Consider the following 6,863-nt stretch of genomic DNA (forward strand, 5'->3'; position numbering starts at 1 on the left):
ATAGAAGAGCAAGACCATGAGGTAATAATTAAAGCCCTAGGCACAGCTAGTGCAAACATTTCTCTGGCTCTTGGATGTACTCAGGCACAAATGTGGATGCAGTCAGTGGCTGCCGCAGTTATCAGAGAAGGTGAAGAAGGGATATTCCCTGCTGAAATTCACAAAATTGTTTGGGATAATGCCTCTGAGATGGAAAGAGAGCTTCAACCTTGCTGGGTTTTGGTTAATTTTACCTATGACCCTGAAACAAATACAGTGACAGCTTTTGTTTTAACTATACATAGTGCATCCGTGAGCTTAATACACCCAATAGTTGCTTTAGGACTAAATCACGAAGGGACTGTACTGTATCCTTCTGAACATAAAATGTGGGCAAGAAAAATTGAAAAAAAATGGCAGACCATTAACCTAGAGCCCTGTTCTATGAGAAAACAATTGGGATATATATGTGAGGGAACTTTAGAAGACGACAAAGATACTTGTCTGGACACGGACCAAAGCATTTGCCACTTTGAAATGCATCTAACCAACCAAACAACTTCACTTGTGTATATAGGACAAGGTTGTGTCTGTCTTAGAACAGCATGTCCCACCATAACAATGGACAATCAAATAGTGGATAAAACTCAATTCAATTTATGTGTTTGCAATTTTGCTAAAATCAAAGGATGCGACTTTTCCTATCAGGCACCTGTAATACCACATCAGTACATAAAGGCAAACCTGGTTACTGTGCAAGAAATATTGCCTGTACCTAGAGGTATGAATTTAACCCTAGTCGCTCAGCTACTGAAACATCAAGAATTAAGAAAAAATTTTAAAGAAATTCAAGATGCAGGAAAAAGAACTTTGATCACGATACACCATGATGCGAAAAACATAAAAGGAGTCTTTAAAAAATTTGAAGAATGTGTGTATCATCATTGGTGGTATGTGCTATTTTTATGATCACCAACAGCAACTGGTTTGCTTAATGCTTTAATTCACCCAATCACCGTGTTGCTTATTTTAGTCAGTACAAGTTTGATTTTGTCTATTGTTGTACTTGTTTGGAATTGGAGAATACTACAACAAGTAGCAGACTTAGCATCACTATCAAAGGCATATGGCTTGGTCTTAAGAGACCGCTGCCATGCGTCTCGGATAGATTAATAGAAATCCCCATATTGAGTAAAAGAATTTACTCATTTCAAAGGAGAGTGGGGAATGAAACACTAATCTTAGAAAATTAGGATTTTAGTGACCTTGCTGAAAACAAAAAATTAGAAGGGAGTAGTTATCTGAAACTTAAATAATTGTCTGTCATTTCATGTCTGCTCAGCTGTGCTTACAATGGGAAAAGAAGAAACTAGAGAGCAGAACCACAAGAACATAGACAATGCAACTAGAAACCCATTCTTTGGAAAATTGGACTATCCCCAGAAATCATTTGTATTGTCAGTGATAGAAAAGGTCAAGAGTTTAGGGTGAGGAAGACTCACCTTACTTCCTCTTTTTAAGACCCCTCCCCACTAAAACAACCCCAAACTTAATTTAAGAAGTCAATCACGCATGCTTAACAGCTATTCAAGCTAATTACCATAGGAAGCGGGAGATGGGAGGGGCTGTTATTATGAATATGTATTTGTTTGATTCCTCTGGTAATAAATAGACTTTGTGATCACCTGTGATTTTGCAGTGCGTATTAGAGGATTACCTCATGCTGCTGCCCAGCACTGAATGAACATACACTTTCTAACTTTAAACTGTTAGAGAGTCTTTTGTCCATCACAACTGAGTATCGGATTAGACCAATACTCATATTTTGATAATTCGTGTACATGCATTTGGGAAATTATGGGAAGAAAGAGGTTTATTAACATGCAGGGGAAATACATTAACTCATGAGTGTTTAATTTCTCGCCTATTGGAGGTGGTGAATTTGCCAAAAACGGTAGCAATAATCCACATTAAGGGGCACCAAGCAGGGTACTCGGACGAAGCCATAGGTAATCAACTGGCTGATTAAGAGGCTCAGAAAGCTGCACTGTTGCCAGAAATCATTAAGATCCTCCCCTTACTCCCAATAGCCCCACTGCTGTCAGAGAAACTGTCTTTTCCACTAGAGGAGTTTGAGATAATTAAAAAGAGTGGGGCAGAGGAAAGAGGGGATAATTGATTTACAAGGAATGGTAAGCAGTGGATACCAAATGCTCTGGCCTTACAGATATTAAAACAACTCCTTGAAGGCAGCCATTGGTGCTTTTGAAGATTGGCAGAAGCCTTCCCAAAAATGTATGTTGCTGTGGGTCTTTTTACTTTAGCAAAGCGACCTATGGAGGGTTGTTTGATTTGTGCCAAACCAATAACCGTGTTACAAAGAAAATTGCCAGGGGAGGGAGGCCTTGGGCTGTACGTCCCTTCCAAAGATGCCAGGTAGATTTTACTGAAATGGCCCGAGTGGCAAGGTTTAAATATCTTCTGGTAATAGTATGTCAATTAACAGGATGGCCAGAAGCATTCCCTACAGTTTCAGCAACCACAGGAAATGTTATTAAAGTATTTTTGGAACAAATAATTCCAAGATATGGGATTGTGGAAGCAATAGACTCAGATAGGGGAATTCATTTTACAGGAAAAATTCTTCAAGAGGTTATGATAGCTTTAGGAATACAATGGAACCTCCATACCCCCTCGCACCACCAGAGTGGGTCAGGTTGAAAGAATGAATGGAGAAATAAAGAAATGCCTTCTGAAGCTGCTGATAGAATCTCAGATGCCATGGGCACAGCTCTTGCCACTGGCTTTAGCAAGAATAAGGGCCAGACCCAGAGGAGATATTCAATTATCTCCCTTTGAATTAATGTTTGGAATTATCAACCTAGCGGGGATGTGGAAATAAGTGATGTATATCTAAAACAATATGTGGCCAGGATACTCTCTTGTGAAATCTCTTTGACAGAAAGCTCAGCTGGCACAGACTCTGCCTTTGGACTTTGTTGTTCACAACATTCAACCAGGAGATTGGGTTAAGGAGTGGAAAGAAGCATCACTGATGGTAAAGTGGCATGGATCTTTCCAAGTGTTACTGACCACAGAAACAGACGTCAAGACAGCTGAACATGGATGGACCCATCACACTCACATCAAGGTCTCAGGTCCCAGAGACCTGGACATCTCATCTGGAAGAGAACGACAGGATGCCATGACTGACACTCCGCAGGAATGGACAAAAGCAGTAGCAAGTGCGTAGACAGTGGGGGAAGCCCTGTGTGCCTACCCACGGACTGCCTGCTGAAATAGTCTGTATGGGCATCCCTCCTTTAGGATCTCCAGTCACTGGGGGGCTAATCCTTGCTGTCCTTGTTTTCCTTATGTTGTTTCTGTGCCTTCACTCGCCACAGGTGGTGAAGAAGACAACATGAGAATTAGATTAGGTGATTAGATTAAACCATTAGAATGTTTTTCTTAATAATCTTACCTTTATATTGTTGGTTAGGTTTGGGCCAGAGGTGGGAGAATCGTTTTTTTAGTCCTAGAAGAAGTAGCAAAAACCTTTAACCTTAGCAATTGTTGAGTCTGTGGAGGGTCAGGAGGATCTGAAAACTGGCCATGGGTGGCCAGCCCAGTCAAACCTAAATGGTGGGTCAACACCCTGAGTGAGGTCCATAATGGAACAGGATTTTGGGAGGAAGAAGGAAATCCATGGTGCCTTCATTCTTCTGAAAGAGGTATTTATTGTCTAGATAGAACAGGAGGCATATAAGTGGGAAAAAGTGTTTGTGACTGGAATTTATCTTTGGGTTTAGATTGTTGGACCCTCAACTGCCCTCCTTATGATTGTTTCAAATACTGAGGGAGATGGAATCAAAGACATGTTAAGGTCACTAATGGTAGCTGGATAAGGTGTTCCTACCATAATTACCGAAGGGATTTTGAAGGCTGTAAAGCAGTAGGGAGGGACAGTTTTTTGGACCACTTATTTTTAAGCTGCCCCCAAGATAATTCCACAAGTAGGACACATGTTGTCTGTGACTATCAGTGGAAGTGGCAACACCGGGACAGAACTCGAACCCTTTTTAATAAGTTCTGGTCCAGATCTAACAAAACAGATCTGGGATGTAACTGGAGGTGGAAACCCTGCATGGGAGCTTGGAAATGCAAATATTGTGATACTTATGGTGGGGCAACTATTGTTGAAGGACCATTAGGCCCAGGAAACAAGTTGTATTTTGACCCACCAATTGATGATGAAAACTGAGAAGGCCCCTTTACCAACCAGACCTGGGCTTTGAAAGGGCATTACTGCATTTGTGGCCAACATGCTTACACAGGTTATCTCCAAACTGGTCAGAGATATGTGATGTAGGGTATATTAGGCCGTTGTTCTTTTTGCTACCACAAGTTCAGGGAAATCAGTTAGGAATCGAGGTATATGATTGTCACGGTGTGACTTGGGTTTTGCCAATTTTAATATATTTAATGTCTTTTTATAGATAGGATTTAGGAGTAAAGACAACACAGGCTTAAAACTTAAAAAGGTACAAGAAGAAATTTATTAATAACACAAAAAGAATTCAGAATAAGATTCCTAGATTATTCCCTCCTCCCTTCATTCCACATTCCTTGACAACATCATACAGAAAACACTTTGGTCGGTTATCCACTGAAATAATCATTTCAGTTCACTTAAGAGAGAAAAGTTCCTTTTTTAGGTATGGCTTAGGGGGTGTCTTTACTTTCACAATCTACATTCGCCTGGGAAAATATTGCAGATTATGAATCTCCTCCCATTTTTCACAGTCCTTCCAGAGCTGTGCTATGGGTTATGTTACACAATTGGGGTACCACTTTTAAAGGCAGGCTGCTGAAAGACAAAATTCTCTTCATCTCCTTTTCTATCAAATGTCTCTCCTCATATTCCAGTTTCAGAACAGAGAGAGCTCCATTTCCCTGAGACAAAAAGTGTTCTTCTCAAGCATCCAAACCTCCCCAAGTATATTTCTCAGTTTAAAGGAATTTTAGTGAAGTCACAATCCCCTTGGAGCCCCACAAAATAGGTTTTCAGCTACTTATCAGTTGCATCTTTTTAATCTCTTCCCACCAGGAACTTTATCTTCATTCCGCTGACCTCTGTAGTCTCCATGCTTTATTTCTTCTCATTCAGGGGAGCTCAGGAGATCGAGAATCTTATCCAGGCATTAAGAAGTTAAAATTGTATCCAGATCATGAAGAAGCCACGTGTGCAGCTGGAAGCCTCTTCTGCCACAGGGCTGGTGCCGGAGCCATGCGGAGCCGGGGGGCACCAGGCCAGGGCAGGGGCCGAGCCAGAGCTGGGGCTGCCCGGGGCCACCCAGAGCCATGCGGTCGGAGCGAGGGGGCCGGGGGCCGGGATCATGGGGCCAGGCCTGGCCCCCCGCAGAGCTGGGACCAGGGTGTCGGGCCAGGCCCCAGGCCGAGCCCAGAGCCGGGGCTGCGCGGGGGCCACCGGGGCTGGGGTCCCGGGAGTTGCTATTGGCCTGGCGGCCGGAAGGCCAAAGAGAAGAAATTAGCCTTAGCAATGTGATTTATGAAAACGAAATTATTTTCAATTAGTTTCCCGAGCTGTCCATCACCAAACCAGCTCTCCGATTGGTCCCAGCAGCCCACAGGGGAAGCCCCCCAAGACGGGACAGCCCCTTCTGTTCCCCGTCTTCGTGGTGCTTTCCCTGAGGCGAATCCACCCCTCCCCCCTAGCACGTGAAACCAACACAATGATGATCTAATTAGAGGAAAACGGTCAATTGATGCAGCCCTGGCTGGAGACAGCACCCAAAAGTGGGGAAAAGATGAATGGCCACCTGAGTGAATCATACAACACTATGGACCAGCCACTTGGAATCTAAATGAATTAATATCAGGTGCCAGAGAACTCATTTATAATTTAAATTGAATAATTAGGTTACAAGTTGTCATTGAAATAATAATCAAGCAGACAGCTACAGCTCCTTGACCTTTTTGCTGACCAGTCCACTCAGATGAGGAATGCAATATTTCAACATCAGATGGTATTAGATTGTCTATTAGCAGAAGAAGGGGGAGTGTGTGGAAAATTAAATGACTCAAACTGCTATTTGCAAATAGATGACAATGGAAAAGTGGTGAAGCAAATAACAAAGGGAATAAGACAGTTAGCTCATGTACCAGGCCAAATGTGGAAAGGATGGGAATGGGACGTTTTCGTGGTTGCCTGGTGGACTATGGGTTAAACAAATGCTTTTTTTCCTCTCATGTGCTGTAGCAACTCTCATCTTTCTACCATGCATGATCCCTTGCTTAGTACAACTTATTCAACATGTGACCAATGGGATGCAGGTAGTAGCCATGCCTACAGATCCAGAGATGGCTACAAAAGGACAGAAAATTATGTCACTGCAAATACCTGGAAAACCAGAAAAGACCCAGGAACAGAAAATTAAGTCAATTATAAGTAAAGTTTTTAAAGACAACTATTAAGAAAATAAGAGAAGGATGGATTGAGAGGAATGAGAAGGAGGTGTCTACAAACAAACTGTGGGTTTGCTGGTATATAAAGCCAGATACTGAAAGGTGAAAGAAGCAATGGGTGGAACAATAAATTCCAGAGGAATTCCACTAATTCACACAGACTGCTATTAACCCAAGCTTTGTGCTAAATCCCTGGATTTAGAGAAAAAGAACAGAGAGACAAGGAAAAAGAAAAGGGAGGGGGATTCACATTAGAAAGGGGGTTCAAATTAGGAGATTAGGGAATTATGTACCTCTCAAGTACCTCAGCCAATGGGGAAAGAGAGAGGGAAATGCGGCTGGGAAATTAGGATAAAAAGGAGGCTGTGTCCTCTAACAGTTTGAGATTCTGTGGGAAA

At 42.3% G+C, this 6,863-nt stretch overlaps 1 long non-coding RNA gene across 1 annotated transcript in view; it reads left to right on the forward strand.

The window, feature by feature from the left end:
* The window catches only part of LOC306814067, a 323,823-nt gene extending 318,608 nt beyond the window's left edge, over positions 1-5,215 (forward strand). The window contains exon 2 of the long non-coding RNA XR_013777083.1: positions 5,040-5,215. This is a non-coding gene — a long non-coding RNA (uncharacterized lncRNA). The remainder of the gene's footprint in view (positions 1-5,039) is intronic.
* Positions 5,216-6,863: the final 1,648 nt, after the last annotated feature.

This window comes from Erithacus rubecula (genome assembly GCF_903797595.1).
Source record: "Erithacus rubecula genome assembly, chromosome: W".
Lineage (NCBI taxonomy): Eukaryota > Metazoa > Chordata > Aves > Passeriformes > Muscicapidae > Erithacus > Erithacus rubecula.